Consider the following 23,498-nt stretch of genomic DNA (forward strand, 5'->3'; position numbering starts at 1 on the left):
TGTCTATAATATTCATAGTATTTTACTAAAAAAATATAGAGACAAAATAATATAAAATATTCACTAAAAGAAATAGGGCCTTTACCCAACACCAAATCCGTCATTTTAAGGCAAAAACCGATCAGTACTCACGAGTAACGACCGAGTCAAGAAAGGTCGGATTAGTTACTTTTTGCGTAGAATTTTACGTTGACTAACGCAGACTAATGCCACGGCGGGTGCAAGATACGCGTCTGACCGCTTTCGAAGGAGATGGTCATTTTTCTTATGAATGGTAGGTATTGTCAGAATATGGTTGGTATTTAGGGCCCTGAAAATACCATTTTCGGTCGTTATTCTTGCAAGTCGTTGTGAATTGGCTGCCATTTTTTCTGACCACCGCCACTTCTGCCCTCACCACCAACATTTTTACCCCTACCACCATCATTCATGCCCCCATGTCCCTTGCCATGCGTGTTTTTATGGGTCTTTGATTCTTTGCTCGTGTCCCCCGCCAGCCTCTTACCTCTATCTTTTGTCATCAATGCCGAAATAATGACTAGGAAAGCTCTCATTATAATAACATACCAAAGTACATCCTAATTTGCACAATTACATTATACTTATATAGATAGCATAAATTAATTTTAAATTTGCCACATTCGCACAAATAATACAACTATTTTTGAAAATTTTCATATAAACACAAATATTATACGATAGATTCATAATTTGACATAGATATTGGCACCATGCGAACCAAATATTTTGACACTTCAATTCAACAAAATAAAGTTTTATTGAATAAATTAATTCAAAAAACATAAAAAATTATAAAATCAACTTCAAACAACAACTATATCACTTGATTTAAAACCAACATACATGGAAAATAAAACTCATATATTTATATATATAAAGTTCAACAAAACATGTATACATCTATATAACCACAAACAAATATACAACACAAATACATGGATCCATAAAAATCAAACTAAGGAAGCATAAATAAGTAAGACATAAGTAAATTATGTGTGTATAAATCTCTAGAAGAGCATTGCTTGATGACGGTGTTGAATTTTTCATGGATTCCGCGGAATGTTATGTGCCATGGATTAAAATGTGATATTTATCAAGATCAACAAGAGGTGAATAATTGATGGAAAGGCCATTGTAGTAGAATTTGGTGTAATAGAGAGAGAACATAAAGAGAATATTGAAAGAAAGAGAATAAAGGGTTTATGTTGGTTAAAAATACAGTAAAGGGGAAAGCGAGGAAAAATAATTTTAACCAAGGAGACTGGTCTTATATCAATCACCTTCGGTTCTTTTGGTCGCATTCGGGGAAAAATGACCGATTCAGTCATTTTAATTTTTTAAATGTTTTACATTTTTTAGTTGTTTAATAGTTTTTGAAAACTGGGTTGCTTAATGAATCCAAAATACTTATTCATTAAATTTTTTAAAAATATTAAATACCAAATATATAATATTAAATAAAATTAAAAATATATATTAACATCGTGCATGTTATATCTAGACATTAATGTATAAACTGCAAAGTCTAAATCTCCTGTCTAAAAAAACTGTTATGATTTTTTCGTTATAACACACCATATGAGGCCATTGTTCCTTATATATAAGCTTTTATGTAATTAAAAAAATATATAAAATAATATGGTATTTTTATCTTTTAACATAAACCCTATATTTACACAAAAATGACAGACAATAACATATCGATCGATGTTATCCGTCAGTTTTTAAATTTTTACGACCGCTTATCGGTCGATACATTTATTCTTTATACATAGAGACAGAATTGGTCGTTATAGCGTCACAAACATTTTTGGTAAATCATAATAACGATGAACTTTTGTCAACTATTTTTAAGGAGACGGTTGTTTTACTTATGAATGTGGTCGGTATTGCTTGAATGCGGTCATTGTTGTCTTTCTAGAAATTCTAATTTTGGGTCAATATTTTACCTCCATGTACGCAAACAAAGTACCAATTGCAAACACTAAACAATCACCAAATACAATAATTTATATAGAAATTACCAACAAACTACATAAATACTAAAAATAATTCATACAAACTGAGTAACAAAAAATAGAAATCTAATTCAAATATAGTACAACAAAAACTATTAAATCATTATGTCGATCATTAAAACAAACAAATCTATCCGTCTATCATTGTTAGATATTTTAGGGTCCACATGCAACAACCAAATTATAAAGTAATATGGAATCATCCCGAGTACAAACTAAAACTTCCGAACTTCATCTCTAATGCCCATGAGAAAGGTACACATCGCTGGTCATGGATTCTTGTACATGATTACTACAATAAAACATCGCCATGAGGCCATAAGTCAGTGATTGAACTGAACTCGCGTGCAATGTCCTGAACAACTAATAATTTTGTTAAACTTATGCAAATTACTGAACAATCTATTAAATTGTTAGAATTCCAAAATTCTTACAATGCCACAACAATAATCTTCGAAATTCCATTGCATAATTTTGATCTTTAATTGACCAACCTGCAATTCGCTCGTAGAACCTACAAAATTTTATTAAATAATTATTTATACTCAACAAAAACATAGAGAATTTTGATTAAAAGGGAGGAAATAATTGGAGTATGTAATTATTTTTACCAGTAGAATATGTTTTCTTCACCGCATCGATGTCAAAAAAAATCCATCAAAGCACCCATCTTCATGATAAGTAAGCACCGTACCATCACCTTTCCCCTCAAAATTCATCAAGTCAGAAATAGGATGTGGAGGTGAGTAATATCCTACTAAGGTTTGGCCATGTGGTAAAGTAACGGTAATCTCCTCGGGTGGTAGAATATGGCCAAACCATTTCCAAAAGGCCGATGAGAGGAGTTGTATTTGTAAACAAGACCAATTTCTATATGAAACATATATATAAATCACGTACAATGCATTAAAAGTATTATATAAATTCAACCTTAATACTTGACCCATATTCGCGCTTTCTGCTTTAAAGCAAAGTGAAAGAGCCTTACATCCAACCCGCGTAACTCCATTTAGAAACAAAATAAAATTACTAGTTAACAAAAATTACTAGTTAAATTAATATTTCTATTTAAATACAATTATAACTTATCATAGGTCGAACGATCATACACAATCTCTTATCACAACCATTTAGAAGATTAACAACAAAGCGAAAGTTTCCCTCGTCCTTATCAAATTTCACATGGGTCTTTTCATCATTAGGATACTCAAAAATAATGGTTTCTGGAATCTCGTCTCAATACTCCGCTAAAATTTGTGGTGATAAGTTCTGCATAACATGTATATAACTATATGCATATACCAAATATTAATTAATCAATACAAATTAACTGCACATTGAATCATCAACGGGTAATATAAATTTCATAAAATGCAGAATACCGTTGATTTGAGCATCTATTATATCTGTATTATATAATATGTATAAGTGGGATATTATCCAAATTTTTGGTAGTCATAGACCTTGTACTACCAATTTCATAACGACCAATGTATCTTTAAACAAATTATTCATGGCCATTGGATCTAAAATTAAGGAATATTCTATTACTTAAGATTTAACTTTTTAATAGCCAAAAAAATACGATGGTCAAGCTTCACTACACCATATATGACTTCTAGCAACACCTAAAAGAGTGTTAAAATGACCCAAAAATGTTACGTTAAGCAAAGTCTTTCAGCTATGGTTAAACTTTTTGAAAATTTACTGGTGTTGTATTTGCTCGTGCTACAATAGGGGTAAACGATAACACTTTTTGAACCTATGGTAATATGGATAAAGTGTTATAAGAGACACCTATATTTATAATTTCAATATCTATGATAACACCAGGTAGGTGTAAGAGTAGTTCTACTACAACACCCAACAATCAATATGTTGGAATAAACTCTTTTGCAACACCAATTTTCCATTTTAACACTGAATGATAAAATATTTCAATCTTTTGGTCATATCTTTATATAACATTGTAAGATTTCTGTAACACTTTTTTTATTTATTGTAACACTTTTTTCCCATTTTACCAACATAAAAATAAATTTTTATTACACTTGCAATACTAAAAACTTAATTACAAATTTCAGTTAAGAACTCAAATCCAAAGTTAAATTTTAACATAAAATAAAGTTCGAAGTCAACCAAAGTAAATAAAGTTTACAAATTCATCTAAGAGCCACAACTGTTGACCATGTTTCTAATTACACCAAAATAATCTCAAGTTCTAAAATTGAGTTCACATAACTGGAGAGTATCAAGTTCCGAAAATATTTTGTACTTAGAATAAAACAGGACTTCTACTTAAGAAACATGACAATCAAACATCAAGATTGTCAACTCGAATTGCCCTCCTTGAAATTAACCTTTAATTCACTACACCTTTTGACAAGTTTAAGCTGTTGGATGTTTTTAAAAAAATGTTATAAATGAGTTGAGTTCTTGCAAAAAAAATTAATGGTTTGCAATGAGTTTGTTTAACTATTGCAACAGATTTCCAAAATTTCAGGCCCAATACTTTCCAAGGTTTTAAAAATAAGAGGGCATTAAAAATTTCATTTGGGCATTTTAAAATTAAGATTTCGATTGTGACGTTGTCCAAGATTTAAAATAGGAATTTTTAAATTATAGCTTTAAATTTGACTATGTTTCTTTTAAAATACGGCTTTGTTTTAATGATTTTGGTTGTAAGCTTCATTATGACTATTTTTTTTGTAAATATTTATGCACTACTTGTATTTGCTTCATGTTTGTTGCATATTTACCACGTAAACTTTTTTATGTGTAAACTCAGTCATAAATTTATCTTGTGTTGAGTAATAATATATTTATCTTTGTGCAATGTTTCTGTTTTTAAGAATATGTTGAGTAATAAGTAGAATATTATTCGACCTCGTATATTTATGCATAATATTTATTTGCTTTCTTGTGTAGAAAATAGGCTGGTAAATTTATATCAATGACTTGGCTTTTACTATATAAACACAATGAGGCTTATAGTAATGGGGCCACATATTTTCGTAGGAATTCCTTTGATAATTTTACCTTAGGAAATAAACTACAATGCCCTTGAAAAGATTTTAGTAATCGGTACTGGTACTCACAACTAAATGTAGATAATCATCTTATGCTTAATGGTCCATATCCATCATTTTTTATTGGACATATGAAGTGTTAAGTGATAAGTTCTGAAAAATTAATAATGATGAGATGAAATATGACATATGTACCTAGGTGATAATTTTGATAAAATGATTCACAATGAAGGTAAGGATATAAATGGAATGAATGAAGCCGCGAAAGACTTTTATAAGGTTGTTAAGGAAGGGAAAGAACCACTGTTTCTTAGGTTTAAAAATTCACTCGTTTAGGTTTCATAGTTAGACTTTACCAATTAAAGTGCAGTCATGGGTTTACCGAGTCTGCATTCAACAGTATTCTACATCTGGTTAGGGAAGCATTTCCTGATGTAAATCTTAATGTTGCCATAAAAATGATAAGAGATTTATGGCTTGATTATAAAATGAAACATGCTTGTCCAAACGATTGCTTGATATACTCGGTTGAAAATGTAAATGAGAACGAGTGTGATCATCCAATTTGTAGTAGTACATTGGCCCATAATTTTATTCACTTGAGACATACGTTGCCGTATATCTACATTATTTGAAATATTAGTTGTGCACAAAAATTGCCTGCATGTTATACGTCTGATGGCTTTGGATCTCTTTGTACACTCTATAACATTATTTTTGTAAAAAAAAGTTCAAAGGCTTCCTCTGCCAATTGCAAATACCAATAAGGCATCCATAGATCCTTCTCAATCCAAGACATCTAAAAACCTACTCGTTGGATTATATTTAAAACTACCCCTCGGTATCCTTCCGGCATATTGACCAAGCATCATCCAATCCTTCACTACATATGTTTAGTTAATAATTTTTGGTCCATGCAGGCGACGAATCCAATTCTTTTCACAATAATTGGCAGTGGTCAGAGGAATCTTGTGGGAAATGACAACTCCTCCTTGAATGATTACGTCCATGTAAAAATAATAATTTTGCAAAATTTCTTACTGTATTATACCAAAAACATAAATTTTAAAATTAGTCAATGGCAATGGAAAAATATATTTCAACCCATCAATCATGTGATGAGCCTCTTATTATAATTTTTTCCATATTTTTAACTCTATCTTTTATCAAGATTATGGATTTATTCAAATGACAGAGATCTTGTCAGGGTATCAGATAATTACAGGGATTTAATCTGAAGAAAATCAAGTATCAAAGTCAAGACATGAAGAAATGTCATGGAAGTTAGTCACTCATGAACCAGACAATACATCGAGTGTCAACATTGAAGTGGTGGAATTGATTCAAATTTTCAGAAGATTTTCAGAAGAATGGTTGCAGTTCAGGAGTAGTATTAATTCTTTATTAATTAATTACATCATATAATTTCATTAACAAAATAAATTATATATGTAAAGATTAATTTATGGATTAATTGAATTAATTGATTAATTAATCCTAAATTAATATTAAGAATTTTTTGAATTATAATTGAATTAAAATCAGATTTAATTCAATAAGACAATTAAGATTGAACTGGCATGACAATCTGGATTGTTATACCGATTGTCATGCCAGGCCTTTTTCAATTGTCTCACCTAAAGTTATAGCTGGGATGAGATAGTCTTTCTAGTTCAGTTTGATAGTCTTGCTTGTTCAACAGATAGTCATACCGATTGTCATGCTAGTACAACAGATTGTCATATCGATTGTCTTGCAAGTTCAACAGATTGTCTAACCGATTGTCTTTCTAGTTCTAGTGTATTCTGTTGATTGATTTATTTAAAAGACAGAAGCAGCAGAAGACATTTAACATATATTACAAGTCAACAGTTCAAGAACAAAACAACAGCAGCCGACTAAACATTTCATCTCTCACTGTTGTAAATTCAAGATCAACAATTACTAGTAATTAAGGTTAAATCCAAACCACTAGAAATCATTCTCTTATTCTTGTGTAAGTATCTAGCGGATTAAAATCCCTAGAACTTAATCTCAAATTCTTTTTATTGCAAAAATAGAAAAAGTTTATGTCGAATTTATTCTAGATTTGTGATCATTAATTTGAGATTAATCCCTTGTAATCGATACCATTGTTGTAGCACCTATCAAGTTTAATAATATTTTTATTTAACTTTAATTTTGTTTCAATTTTTTTTCCGCACTAAATTCGATTAAACGGTACAGTTTGTATTCTACCCCCCTTCTACAAACATATTGGGACCCAACAATTGGTATCAGAGCCTTCTGATTAACGAACAAATCAAGATCCTAGACTTTTGTGATTTTTTAACTCCTTGAATTTTTATTTTATTCAAAAATTCATAATGACTTCACAAAAAGTTGGAACCGTTAAAATTCCACTATTTGATAAAGAAAATTATATTATGTGGAAGAAGAAGATGCTCTTGTTTTTACAATTTGCAAATCCCAAATATCTGAACTTGTTAAAGAAGGGTCCAAAAATTCTGATGGTTATTGAACCAGAGGTGATAGAAGATGATGTTGTAATTACCAAGGCTAGAACCTATGCAAAAGAGCCTGAGGATTTTACTCCTGCTGAAAAGGAAGAAGCCTCCTTGGATGACAGCCTTCAATTAATTTTAGTTGATTCCCTTGATTCCTTGATGAACAGATATGTGATGAACTGTAAAAATTCCAAACACATCTGGGAAACTATTTAGGTGATTAATGAAGGTACATAGGAAGTTACGGAGAACAAGTTAGAGATCCTAACCTCTGAGTATTAACATTTTAAATCCAATTCAGGAGAAGGAATTACTGAAGTGTTCGAGAGGTACAATGCTTTGATCAACAACCTCAACATGAATGGTAAATATTATTCAATCAGGGAGATCAACAAAAAGTTCCTTTTAACACTGCCAACTCATCTTGAACATAGAATCACTGCCATAAGAGAAGCTCGAGATCTGAGTGAGATTTCTTTGGATAGACTCTATGGTGTGTTAAAAACCTATGAGTTGGAGCAGATTCAGCAGAAGGAAGTCTACGGGAAAGATAGAATGGTCAGCACATCTACTACTCTAGTAGCTGAAGGTCAACAACAACAACAAGAATCTCAACAGTTAGAGAGAATGGTATAGTATTCCAAGGCTGAGGAAAATATGTTAGTAGCAGAATATGATCCTCCTACTACAAATCAATCCAGTGATGATTTTTACTCCTTAGAAGAGCTGAAGCAATTGGAAGATGAGTCAATGGCCCAGATTGTCAAGAGATTCTCCAATGTCAGATTCAAGAGAAATCCCATGTTCAAGTACAAGTCCAAGTACAACAGATTCCAGAAAGGTGGATCTTCATCCTCTAACACCAGTAGTGGTGGATACAAAACATGGATGGTTGATCGGAGCACCATTAGATGCTATAACTGCAATGAGTTGGGACACTTTGCCATAGAATTTAGGAAGCCAAAGCAAGTAAGGAAGAAATCTTATGATTCAAATCAGAAGAATAACTCTGAAAGGGCTTATCTGGCAAAGGGAAGAAGCTGGGATGATACTGATAGTGAAGATGAAGAAGAAGGGAATCTTGCTCTTATGGCTGAATTAGTTTACTGATGGAAATACTTCATCGTCAATAAAAGAGGTAAAATTTACTGATGCTGAATTAGTTTATCATCTAGGAGGTTCCTTAGATTGTGCTCGTCGTGATAATGAACTGTTAAGTCAGCATATCAAAGACCTTGAGAAAGAGGTCAATGAATTAAAACTTGTGCATATTAATCAAGACAAATTAAAAGAACAAGTATCTTTTCTAGAGAATAGAGTTAACTTTATAGACAACTCAAAACTATTCTCAAAAACAAGATTACCGGTCTTGAGACTAAGGTTAAAGCTTACTTCAATTCTTGTTTGAAGGCTAAAGAGTTCTACAGTAAGCAAGATGTTAATCAAACATCTGGAATATGTTTTGATTATAATGCTACTATTAGAGAATTAGGCATAAACTCCCCTCCTCGTGTCTTTGCTAAAGGTAGGGAAGTACCACATGTGCTTAAGGGTGTTGATAAACCCCTCTATAAAGGATCAATTACTGAACCATTTGATGAGACCTCCTTTATTATTCAAGAAGAAATACGTGTTGAAGATCATGCTAATGAGAAGGTTGTTTCCAAGTCAAGTGTGTCGAAAGTTCCAGTCAAAGTTGTGAAAGCAACTGAGACTAACTCAGACACACATGAGTTGGATACCAAAAATGCCATGTCTACTATGCATAAATTGCCTGTTGTTAATCCCTCTCATAAAATATGTGGTGTTCCTAATTGTATATCTTGTGCTTTCAATTTGATATATGCTTATTTTAATGGTAAGCATGTTCCTAGTGATAAGACTACTCCTCGTCAGCATGTGAATAATAGGAAGCATGATAGGTCTAAGACTGCTAGTCCTTCTAAGGCTAGAAAGGAGACATTTGTGCCTAATCCTAAACAGAAATTTGTTAAGGCTGTTTATAAGGTCAAATGTTCAGTCATTGAGAAAGTTGAGAATATAAAAGTTAAGAATGTTATTTTGACTGATAAAGGCCAATTCTACAAGTATGCTGGACCCAACCAAGTTTGGGTTCCGAAGAAGGTCTAATCCATTTGTAGTGCAGGACAGTAAACAGGTGGAACCGGTAGTGTGGATTCTTGACAGTTGATCGTCAAGACATATGACCGGAGATAGAGCCCTGCTATCAAATGTGGTTGAGAAAGCTGGCCCACTGGTTACCTTTGGAGATAACCGCAAAGGTTTAACTGAGGGATATGGTTGTTTGCAAGCTGATAATGTTATCATTGAACTCAAACTTCTTTCAACATTAGTGATTTCTTATTTCATATAAAAAATTTTGAAATCACTATTGTACATCATTTCTCTCAAAAGATTAAATGTATAATTTTCATTCATTATAGATCTTAAGTACATTTTATCTCTATATTGCCATATATTCTGTGATACAGGTTCAGTCTCCAATGGCTTTCTTTCATTAAAAGTCATGAGGTTGAAAACCCACAACTTATATCCCAGATTATAAAGACAAACACAGAAACAGAACTAACTAACACTCTCTTACCACTAAAATGAAGTATGAATGAGCGTGACGGAGATAGTGCCTTAGTGCACCACATAAGGAAGGTTCTGAAGTCAACCCAACAGCTCTGTCTCCTGCAAAGATGAGTAGTATTTAAGCCAAGACAACTGTTAACCCCCATACATCTTCTAAAAAAGATGTAATGGCTGAAATGGCATAATAACAGTTACTAGATTCATTCTCTCAACAGGGTGCGCCTATTGAAAGTTGCCTGTCGGCCAAGGCAACCGATGTAGTGTCACCACCTCAAACATAAACAATTCTTGATGCACAACGAAAGGTTACACACACAAAGGATGAGTTGACGGAAACAAGAGTTTTAACCATTTTAAGGTCAGATTCGATTGTTCAAGGTTCTTTAATGGACCAATTGCCTTTACAGGTGTTAGGAGAGGATACTAATCCAAAAGCCATATATTAGTGGTCAGTGTCTACCTCCCCAGGCTTAAATCCCCTGGATGCATCTGCGGATAGTGGATCTGACATAGGCACAGATCGGCAACTTGTTGACAATGATTCAGATATTACCTGATGAGTCACAAGGAAATGTCTTCATAGATATTACAAGGGAACTTTGATCTTTATGCTAAATTCGTTGGATCACTGTTTACCTTCCCAGAATTCAAATCTGGAACCCTAAAAGGGAAACTAGCATCTTGTAGATTATGACTCAGATTCATCTGACGAGTTTAACAAGGATGGGGATTTGTGAACTCCCATTGCACCACATGTGACCTCCTTAAGGATGACTAAGGTGATTTTCCTTGCAGGTACAACTGAATTTTAGAGCTATGAGAGGAGTGATACATTTGTGAGAATGAGTGTAAACATGAGTGGAGAGAAGAGTGAAACACATGTGAGGTACACTAAACAGAATCACACACTCATAGTGAGGAAGTAAGAGAAATTACTTGTTATTTCTTTTCTAACCAAGTGAAATATGAGAACTCCTTCAGACAACAGCATACATTCCTTCTATAAGGTGGAGATAAAAGCTTAAGTAATAGTTTGGAGGATTCCTCAACTAAGGGGGAGAAATAGCAGGGAGGAAGAAAAAGATCCTACATATGTATACTACACCTCACCATTGTTGTTTGAAACTACGTATCCTATTGTACATGAGAGGTGGTAAACACAAGGTGATTTTCTAGTAAGAGGAGAAGCTGTTTTCCAAAAGGGGAGTACCATTGGTTTTTATCTGCGGATTCTATTGTAAGGGAGATGTGGTAAACGAAGATGATCTCCTTTAAGCAGTTAATTCTCATAGGGGGAGAAGCAAGAGACATATGCACTTCTCAACAGAAAATGTGGTTGTACAAAAGAAGATGAAACTACTTGAAGATATGTTCAGTCTAGAGGAACAATTATTTGGAATCTGGAAAATGTTAAATATAATCCAGAACTTTTCTGCTATGTACTTTGCATTTCTGTTTACATCTTTTTCTTATTTTTTAGTTGAGTTATCCTCTAGGTATTTGTTGTTATTGTCTAACAAACAAATATGGGGAGATTGAAAGGCATATGTCATAGCCTATTTGTTTATTCGAGGATTCAACTCAACTCAAATAAGAATGTAACAAGTAAATAGTGGATCTACCGTCAAAGAGATCTCTCAAAGTAACATCTGCCAAAGGATTCAAAAACAAGGTTCATCTACAGACTTGATGAATTACTTCACTGGAAGAAGTTCAAGAAATTGATCAAGCCTCAGTGATATAAATCAAGATTGTGGATTTAATCAAGTGACAAAGATCTTGTCAGAGTATCAGATAATTACAGGGATTTAATCTGAAGAAAATCAAGTATCAAAGTCAAGACATGAAGAAACGTTACGGAAGTTAGACGCTCATGAATCAGACAGTACATCGAGTGTCAACATTGAAGTGGTGGAATTGATTCATAATTTTCAGAAGATTTTCAGAAGAATGGTTGTAGTTCAAGAGTAGTTTTAATTCTTTATTAATTAATTAAGTCATATAATTTAATTAAGAAAATAAATTATATCTGCAAATATTAATTTATTGATTAATTGAATTAATTGATTAATTAATCCTGAATTAATATTAAGAATTTTTTGAATTATAATTGAATTAAAATCAGATTTAATTCAGTAAGACAATTAAGATTGAACTGGCATGACAATCGGGATTGTCATACCGATTGTCATGCCATGCCTTTTTCAATTTTCTCACCGAAAGTTCTAGGAGGGAGGAGATAGTCTTGCTAGTTCAGTTTGATAGTTTTGCTAGTTCAAGATCAACAATTTCTAGTAATTAAAGTTAAATCCAAACCACTAGAAATCATTCTCTTGTTCTTGTGTAACTATCTAGCGGATCAAACTCCCTAGAACTTAATCTCAAATTACTTCTAGCATTTGATTCTTTTTATTGCAAAAATAGAAAAAGTTCATGTCAAATTTATTCTATATTTGTGATAATTAATTTGAGATTAATCCGTTGTAATCGATACTGTTGTTGTAACACCTTTCAAATTTAATAATATTTTTATTTAACTTGAATTTTGTTTTAATTTTTTATTCCGCACTAAATTCGATTAAACGGTACAGTTTGTATTCAACCTCCCTTCTACAAACATATTGGGACTCAACAATACAAACTCTATCAAAGGTGGAACAAACATTGGTAGCTATTCTAGTACACTAAATCATGACAACTCAATAAATCAAAATTTTAAATAAATTTGGAAAATAATACAATGAATAACAGAGAGTATTAACTAAAAATATTTATTATAGCTTCTTTTTAATTAAATAGTAAGTTTAATAAATTACATGAAATCACTAACTAATTCTAACTTCTACTGGTAGCTCCCTCCGATGTCTTTCTTTCTATTTTATCTATTTTTTTCCTTTTAACACTACAAGAAAAACAACATCAGACAACACTTATCACACAACAGTTGAAAAAAAACTGTTGTCCCGAAATGACAAACAACGATTTTATTTTGCCCTCCTATAACCATTGTCTAATCCAAGGTTCATACAACGGTTTTGTGAACAGTTGTAAAAAAAATAACAAAAAGCTGGAGTTTACACAACAGTTTTTTAGAACTATTATCTTGATATGCTTCACACAACGGGATGAGTAACCGTTGTAAAACGTTAGACAATGGGTTTTTAAATCTGTTATTTTAATACATATCAGAAAATGGTGCAAGTAACCGTTGTAAAAAAATGCACAACATTTTCTTTAAACTATTATCTTAATACCCTTCATACAATAGAATGGTTAACTTTTGTAAAATAGTAAACAACGGTTTATAAAAACTGTTGTCAATTCAACTCTATAACAACAGTTTAAAAAACTGTTGTCTTGTAAATGTAAAGAGACAACAATTTATGAAGGTATTGTCTAAGCGATCCCGAGACAATGGTTAATTTAAAAGTCTTTACCTTCGATGTTTACCTTTCAGACAACGGCTTTTAAATGAGGCTCAAACAATGGTTCTACCAAGATAAGAACCGTTGTCTATTTAAAAGAAAACGTGGCACCACCTGATTGGTGGAAAATATTTCATGCGGATCGCTTAGTTGGCAAAATCTAGCCCATTGATTAACTTCACCTGGATCGCTTAGTTGGCACTATAACAGGCCTTGATTTTCTGAAGGTGTCACATAACATTATTTAAGAGAACTGTTGTTTGATATCGAATTCTTAAATTGAATCTCGAATAATTTTAAATGATTTTTTGAATGATCCAAATGATCCGAATAAAAAATTATTTTTTTAAAATATTTTTTTACACGATCCAACCGTACGGATGTTAAATTATATTGATTTTAGTCATGTGTAAAATTATTAAAAAATCAAACTTATCTTCCATGACTTTGTAAGGAAAATCCAGTAAAAGTACTATTCCCTTTAATGAGATTCGTTCCCGATCTACAAAATTATTTTTTTAATGATTTTTTGAACGATCCAACCATATAGATCTTAAAGTATATAGATTTTAATCATATGAAAAAATTATAAAAAAAATTCAAACTTATCTTGAATAATTTTATAAGGAAAATTCGGTAAAAGTACTACTACTCTAAATGAGATTAATTCCCGAATAACAAAATAATTTTTGAAAAATATTCTTTAAACGATCCAACCATATTGATGTTATATTATATGATTTTAGTAATGTGAAAAAATTATAAAAAAATTAAACTTATTTTGCATGACTTTATAAGGAAAATTTTGTAAAACTACTATTCCCTTTAATGAGATTTGATCCTTATCAACAACAATATTTTTTTAATATTTTTTTGATTGATCCACCGTACGGATGTTGAAGTATATAGATTTTAGTGAAATGAAAAAATTAAAAAAATTCAAACTTATCTTGAATTACATTATAAGGAAAATTAGGTAAAAGTACTACTACTTCAAACGAGATTCTTTCGTGAATAACAAAATAATTTTTTAAAATAATTTTTTAGACGATCCACCCGTAAGAATGTTAAATTATATTGATTTTAGTCATGTGAAAAATTATAAAAATATAAAACTTATCTTGCATCACTTTATAAGGAAAATTCAGTAAAAGTAATATTCCCTATAATGAGATTCGTTCCCAATCAACGAAATTATTTTTTAAAATGATTTTTTGAACGATCCAACCGTACGGATGATAAAGTATACAGATTTTAGTCATATGAAAAAATTATTAAAAAAATTCAAACTTATCTTAAATAATTTTATAAGGAAAATTCGGTAAAAGTACTACTACCGTGAACGAGATTCGTTCCCAAATAACAAAATTATATTTTTAATTATTAACTTTATAAGAAAAATTCAGTAAAAGTACTATTACCGTAAATGAGATTCATTCCCCAATAACAAAATATTTTTATAAAATTGTTCTTTAGAGGATCCAACTGTACGAATGTTAAATTATATTGATTTTAGTCATGTAAAAAAATTATAAAAAATTAAACTTATCTTGCATGACTTTATAAGGAAAATCCTGTAAAAGTACAATTCCTTTTAATGAGATTTGTTTCCTATCAACATTATATTTTTTTAATAATTTTTTGAACGATCATACCGTTCGGATATTAAAGTATATAGATTTTAGTCAAATGAAAAAATTAAAAAAAACAAACTTATCTTAAATGATATAAAAAGGAAAATTAGGTAAAAGTACTACTACCCTAAACGAGATTCTTTCCCATATAACAAAATAATTTTTTAAAATAATTTTTTAGACGATCCAACCATAAGAATGTTATATTAAATTAATTTTATTCATGTGAAAAAATTATAAAAAAGATAAAACTTATCTTGCATGACTTTATAAGGAAAATTCGTTAAAAGTACTACTATCCTAAAGGAGATTTATTACTGAATAACAAAATAATTTTTCGATCCAACCGTACGGAAGTTAAAGTATACAGATTTTAGTCATATGAAAAAATTATAAAATAAAATTCAAACTTATATTTCATGACTTTATGAGAAAAAATCTGGTAAAAGTACAAATCCCTATAACAAGATTCGTTCTTGATCAACAAAATTATTTTTTAAAATTATTTTTTGGACGATCGAACTGTACAAATATTAAACTATATTGAGTTTAGCCATGTGAAAAAATTATAAAAATATTTTAAATTTATCTTGCATGACTTTATAAGAAAAATCCTCTAAAAGTATTACTCATCTACACGAGATTTATTCCCAATCAATAAAATTATTTTTTTAATTAATTTTTTTCCACGATATAACCTTACAAATGTTAAACTATAATGATTTTAGTCATGTTAAAAAATTATAAAAAAATTGTATACTTATCCTACATGATTTTTTAAGGAAAATTTGGTAAAATAATTAATATTTTTTTATCCTAGGTAACCGACAACCGCTATCCTTCGGGTAAGGAAAATATGGTAAAATGACTAATATTTACATGAGACTTGTTTAGGATTGTCTGAAGATTAATCAAACAACGGTTTTTACAACCTAATCCGTGGTTTGATTATATACGACAGTTTATTCTCACTTAACCGTGTAGAACAGAATGTCATACAAAGTCTAAGAAATCATTTGTTCTAAACTGTTGTAGAACTACTATAAATCCAATGGTTTTGTATTATTTCTATGAAACCATTGTCTATCACAAATTAGTATTTAAAGAAGTTTAAGACCTATTATTTCAGAATTAATGATCTTTACTAAATGTTTATATAAAAATTTATTTTTAAGTATTTTAAAAGTAAATAAAAAATTACATGAAATGAATATTTATTTGTAGGACAAATGTCACTCAAGTTGCAAGAGATGCTACATTACACGGCCATAATTAATTAATTATTTAATTTTAATAAAATTATTGAAGGCAGTTCAAGAAAGAATAGGATACCACCAAGTAAATAAATTATTTACACTTATAATTACTCAAATATTTAAATAAATTTAAACTGAACAATTTTTAAAATTAAAATAATATGTAATATTTTTTAAATTGAATCATAACAAAAACAAAAACACTAATTGTAGCCCATTTCTCGATGAATTGTTAAGAGGTAGATGAAATATAAACGGGCGGCAAAATTGAATTGGGGCTATGTTGGGTTTTATTCTAAACTAGTTTATTGATTGATGTTTTTTATTTCGTTTATTTTGTTTTGCTGGCAAAGAAATCGGACTATGACTTGGTCTTTGCTTTCTGACTTGGTCTTTGCTTTCCCAAGATGTCAACGGTAGAACGAGGGAAAATTAAAGATGGAGCCATTAACTTGAGCTTCTCTATGCTGACTAAGGGGAATTAAACAACATGGGCTATAAAGATGAAGGTCAACATGCAAGCTCAGGGAGTTTAGAGAGCTGTAGAGACAACTGAAAAGAATCTGGAGGACATAATGGATAAGATCTCTTTGGCAGTGATTTACCAAGTGATTTACCAAGGAATTCCTGTGGACATACTTATTTCACTCGCTGAAAGATCTCTTTGGCGGTGATTTACCAAGGAATTCCTGTGGACATACTTGTGTCACTCGCTGAGAAACGGACTACAAAAGAGGCATTGGAGGCCATTAAGATTACGTGTCAAGGTGCTGAACGCGTAAAGACTGCTAGAACTCAAACATTGAACGCTGAATTTGAAGCAATGAGCATGAAGGAGTCTGAATCACTCGATGATTTCTTTCTAAAACTCAGTGGTTTGGTGACTAATATACGGGCTTTGGGAGAAACCATACCTGAGTCGTATATAGTCAAGAAATTGCTACGAGCTGTGCCTACGAAATTTCTCCAAATTGCTTTAACCATTAAGCAGTTTGGAGATTTGGAGATGATGTCTGTGGAGGAAACATTAGGGTCCTTGAAGGCGCACGAAGAAAGATTATGAGGGACAAGTGAAGGAAATGGGAGTCAACTATTGCTCACAGAGGAGGAGTGGGCAAAATGAGAAAGAGGAGATGAAAAGTTTTTGTTAACTCGGGACGAACGGCTGAAACGAGGAAATAAGGGAGGAAGAGACACTTCAAGACAGAGGCCTCGAGGTAACTTTGAATTCCGTGGAAAAGATATAATGTGTGGTGTTCATGACAAAAGAAAAATCCGGTATTTCAACTGTAGCAGCTATGGACACTTTGCCATAGAATGTCAAAAACCAAAACGTGACAGAGGCACCAAGGAGGAGGCAAATATTGCACATATACCCGACGATGAACCGACTTTATTGTTGGCCGAGAAAGAAAAAAAGAAAGAATTGGTGTTGCTAATCAATGAAGAAACGACACCAAAACTGAGTAATGAAGGAGTGATAAATAAGATGGAATCAAATTTATGGTATCTTGACAATGGAGCTAGCAATCACCTGACGGGATAAAAATCCAAATTTCGCGTGCTTGATGAAAGTGTGGGTGGACATGTGAAATTTGGAGATGGATCGTTGGTCAACAAAAAAGGGAAAAGGCTTAACAGTTCTTAAGTGCAAGAATGGGGAAGAGAAGATGCTTGGAGATGTTTGCTATATAGCATCACTGTGTAGTAACATAATCAGCCTCGGTCAATTGGCAGAAGAAGGTAATAGTTGGTTATGAGAGGTGACTTCTTGTGGGTATGGGACTGTCAAGGAAATCTTGTGATGAAGGTAAAGAAATTGATGAATAGACTTTATAAAATCTTTCTCAACACCAGCGAAAACAAATGCTTATTGTCAAATTGTGAGATAGAAAGTTGGTTATGACATATGCGGTTTGGACATGTTAACTACAAAGCCATAAAATTGATGTCAGAAACAAAGATGGTACAAGGCCTGCCCAAAATCAGTCAACCGAAAGAGATATGTGAGGGGTGTTTGATGTCAAAGCAAGCAAGAAGTTCATTCCGTTTAAAATTGATTTTTTCTTCCAAGCAAGCTTTGGAACTAGTGCACGGCCATCTTTGTAACCCTATATTGGCAAGCACAACTACAGGCAACAGGTATGTGTTCCTCTTAATAGGTGACTACACTCGTGTAATGTGGGCTTATTTATTGAGTCATAAAGATGAAGCCTATGGAGAATTTAAAAGATTTCGTTCTTTGGTTGAGACAAACGATAGAGAGATCAGAACTTTTTGAACTGATCGCGGAGGCGAGTTCATGTCTAAAGAGTTCATTGCTTATTGTGAAGAAGCTGGAATAAATCGCCATTTCACACCCTCCTATTCGCCTCAGAAAAATGGGGTGCTTATGTAGGACTTTTAGTCCCTTTCCTTTTAATCTAAATATTCTCTTGTTTTCAAATCCTAGCGTGATCTACTAGTGCAACTTCATTTTTTTTCCACCGACTATTGCCAACAAGTTTTTTCTGCAAACATCTAATTATAATAAAATTAAGTATGAAAGCATCAGATTTAAAAGCCTGATGTTTTGTTACTTCTATGGAGAAGGCTACTCATGCAAGCAGTGTAGTTAACCATGATTCAGTGAACTTGACTTCTTAACTTATTTGATATTTAGTATATGCTTATGTTTTCTATTATGCAATTTGGATCTTTAGTTTGGCTATTTAGTGTTTAAAAATGCAGCTGTGAATTGATCAAGTGCATATATATGGTCATTTGGTCACAAGAATTCGATGTATGTACTGAGTTAATTTCTCAATTCAGGTGCTAGATAGAAATTTATACATTCCATCATGGCATCTTTGGATTATGAGACCATCAATGAAAATGTGAAAAAGGCTCAGTATGCTGTTAGAGGTGAGCTGTATCATCGAGCTTTCGAGCTTCAGAAAGAAGGAAAAAAGGTATGTCTTGTTGGTTTTGGACAACTGTAAGTATTCTGTGTAAGGTTATCTGGACCACTAAATTCAGAGATGGTACATATGCCTTACAACTTGCCTTCATAGCGCTCCTGAGATTCAACTATTCAATTTATCCATCACGTGTGAACTGCAACATAGCTCTATAAATTATCTTCTTATATCAATTTATCCTTCATGTATAAATTGCAATATAGCTCTCTACTATCAGTATGCTCTGTTGTTTTAACCTGTATGCTCTCTGGTAATGATAGATGTTACCCACTTCTATGTAAACCTTCCTTCAGTTGCATCCAAATTTGGCTTACTACCATCCTTTACCCTATACTCTTCTCAACTTTCATATTTAATTAGTGTAATCAGATTCAACTGTAATATTCTACAATGTTGGTTAAAAGCTATGGACACATGAGTTGCTTCACCAAGTCATCAAAAGTAATCTCTGGCTCGCATCTTATGCTTACAGAGAGTTTATGGTTTTCACAATTTAATGGATAATATTACTATCTCAAGTTATTGAACAATATCATCAGCACAATATAAAATAACAAGAAAAAAGGATAAAAAAATGTATGTGTAGTGAACCCTGCATTCATCTTTTATCTGGAAAGTTAGTAATGGTTTCTTACTAGCCTTCTGATGATAATACATCACGATTAATGTGATTTAAATAGTTTCTTCATTAGCAATATATGGTTACATATTGCATGCAACATGCATATATCTTAGATAAAACATGAGATGTATTACCTGTCATTTAATGGTTCTGATGCAGATTATCTTTACAATTGAAGGAAAAATAATAATATTATTTGTTTTAATTTTATGCTCTATAGGAAAAGTTTTTTCATGTTTATTATTCGTTAATTATGATTAATGTAGTCTATACATACATTATCAGGTTTTGCTTAGGATGTTATCTAGGTGGCATTTCTTATATATTACCTAGCAAGGTTTTAATATGATTTGTAGGCATCTATTTTGTTGAACTCAAAAGTGCTATGTGTCTTGTGTCAGACATTCACCTAGCTGCAATTCATATTTCCTTCTTGTATATTCGGTCACTCGAGTTTAATATCCGGAGTCTCAGCAAATAATAGATTATAGCCTTCTACCGGGGTTACATTTTTGAGCTTGAGAACATCTGATTCCTTCTCCAATTAAAATAATAGAATATAACCTTATTTGCTCCATAACTCCAGTTGAAAATGTTTCAAAAATTCCTTCTCCAATTTACTGGACTTGGATATTCAATTAATGCTTTTAATGTAGTTTTATAATTCTTATGTTTTTACTAATTTAATTTATGCCGCCAATCTCTGTGCTTCTTATATCTGAGCTGGGTCGAGATGCACTCTTTGAACCTAGGACGACAGAAGACTTGTTCAAATCTCTAACAGTAACAAAGTCGGAATTAAAGCTCTCTTACTTGACCAGCTAGAAATTGCCTTTATTTAAAACTTATTTAAGTGCTATCGAACGATAATGGTTATGCTAACGGATATAAATCACCATTTTGGAAGTTCTGCTAAAAGAAAGTAACTAAAGATCTTTTAGATTAACGTATTTAGTCTTGATAATGTATGATGGAACTATTTGGATATAGAGGATACAGTGGAAGGGTGTATGTGTTTGACAACTATTTGCAGTTTTATGAACTGATGGCATGTACTTGTGAAAGTCTTATGTTGATGAATATTTGCGGGATGATCAGGGAGTTGATGAACATTTACAGGAGGATTAGGGACCATTGAAAAGCAGAATGGTGTAAATAGAGGAAACTCTCCTCCTCGGCATAGCTTTTTATCTCCCACTAGACTTGGTAATGTTGTATATTTGAGAATTATATTTTTGATTTCGATGATATTGTATGTTGGGATGCTTTGTATTAGTTTGATAATGATAAATCAAAGTTTTGATCATTTATATGTGATTGATTTTGCTCATTTTTTTGGTATACCCTCTTATATAGAGAATCATGGAGAACCATTATTTAAAAAATATAAAATATATATTTTATTTTATTTTTCATCATATATAATTATAAATTTTAATTATCAAGTTAAAAATCAAAGTTACACAATTTTTTTATTTAAAAAATCATTGAAATTATTAAAAAAGTTTAAATTGGTTTTATAGCAGAATCACCACTACAAGAAAAACAGGCTGAGACAACGGTTTTTAACTCTTGTCTGAGACTCCTCAATACCGTTAAGTATTGAGGCGCCGTCTGATATGCGTATCAGACAACAGTACCCATCTGTTGTCTGTTTGAATCAAAGACAACATTGAGGTCGTATAAAACTGTTGTTCGAAGGTTGGATGAAACAACGGTTTAGCTTAACAGAGTGTTGTTAGACTTCAAGTCATTCAAGTGTTTCTACATAAAAACCTATTATTTAAATATTTGAAACACAATGGTTTAGTTTTACACAACTATTGGGTGTGACATATTGTTATAAGTTTTTCCTGCTATAATAGTATTGTGTGAAACAACTTGTTACAACGATCAAGTAAACCTCAATTTGTGTATATTATGTTCAGACGACGCTTTATTCATTTGTAACATTTGTCGGAATAATTACATACAACGGTTTTTATTATTTTATTGCAGTTTATTGACATTAGATAATGGTTTAGTAAGATAAAACTATTGTTTCAATTTTACACACAATTGTTTGACAATTTATATACACTTGTCAAATGTATCTTAAATAATAATTAACTAAACATTTTCTACATGAAATCTCATGTGAACATAATTACATATAAGAAGTCGAGATACAAAACTTTAATAATCTAGTATATATCTTTTACTTTCTATGTCTTGAGTTTTTCCAAGAAAAAATAATAAATTTAACACTTGAGGACGCATAATTGTTGGAAGTGTGGCTGGAGTGCTCAACAGAGTTGGATAAGTATATGGTATGCCTATCATCAAGCTGAAATGATGATGCATGTCTTGTGATAGAATGCAGCCAGAGCTTCCTGTTTAAGTACATAAAATGGATGGAGTACAAACTAAGTCGCAACCAAAAAATGAGTGACTAAAAAAGAACCATAAAAAGATGCAGCTTACACGAAAATTCAGGGTAGCCTCACCGACCATAAACACAAATCGATTGAATGCATATAATTTATTATCAGCTGCCAACCATAACACAACCTTTGAAAAGAAAGCCGATGGGGTACTTTTTTCACCTCTCACTGATGAAATAAATTTTTATATATCCCTATAGAACTGCTCCATTTAATGATATTATATATCCGTGGATATAAAAAATAAATTTTCATTCATCGAAATGTTAAAAGTACATAGTAAATATCATAAGTTTCTTGCATCATTCATCAACTAAAAAGTCTATAGTTAATAATAAAGTATAATAAATTGGATACCTCGTAAAGTTGTTTTTATCTCCTTCAATCAGCCTAGATCTGTTGGCATTCCAAACTATACTTGTGTTACATTTTCATATCCTATCGAGATATGCAAAGTACTTATCCCGGCGAACCTCAACTTCTTCTCTTCACACCATCAATAAAAATACACAAAATTAAAGAAAAAAAGAGTTAGCAGCTGATTAGATGTAGTTTCCTAGCCAATAGATAATATAGAAAAAAAAATTAACCAGCCTTTAACATTAATTGTTTCAATAAAAAGTTTCAAATGAACTGCCTATTATTATTTAACAGGATTAATTCAGATGAACTAAAAGATATTTTTGAATAAATCTACTGATTAATTGTGTAAAGTGCAGAGCGTGCACATATAGGTTTAGTCCACATATTTTTTGGCTCTCAAACTAGTAATGCGTATCATATCATCTTATATAAGATACCCTAGAATTGTTAATGCCCATTAATGTGTCTTTATAATCCTAAGACTATTGAAAATGAGTCCATAGTATATTAATGAAGGCCAAAAAAAAATTAAAAGATACAAAAACTTACAGCAATAGAAAGAAAACATGATCAGCATACCTTATATCAAAAGTATAAGTTCACCTAAATTTTTGAAGAGAAGCCAAGGCTTTTCCCATTTTA

Source organism: Apium graveolens, chromosome 11, assembly GCF_009905375.1.
Source record: "Apium graveolens cultivar Ventura chromosome 11, ASM990537v1, whole genome shotgun sequence".
NCBI lineage: Eukaryota > Viridiplantae > Streptophyta > Magnoliopsida > Apiales > Apiaceae > Apium > Apium graveolens.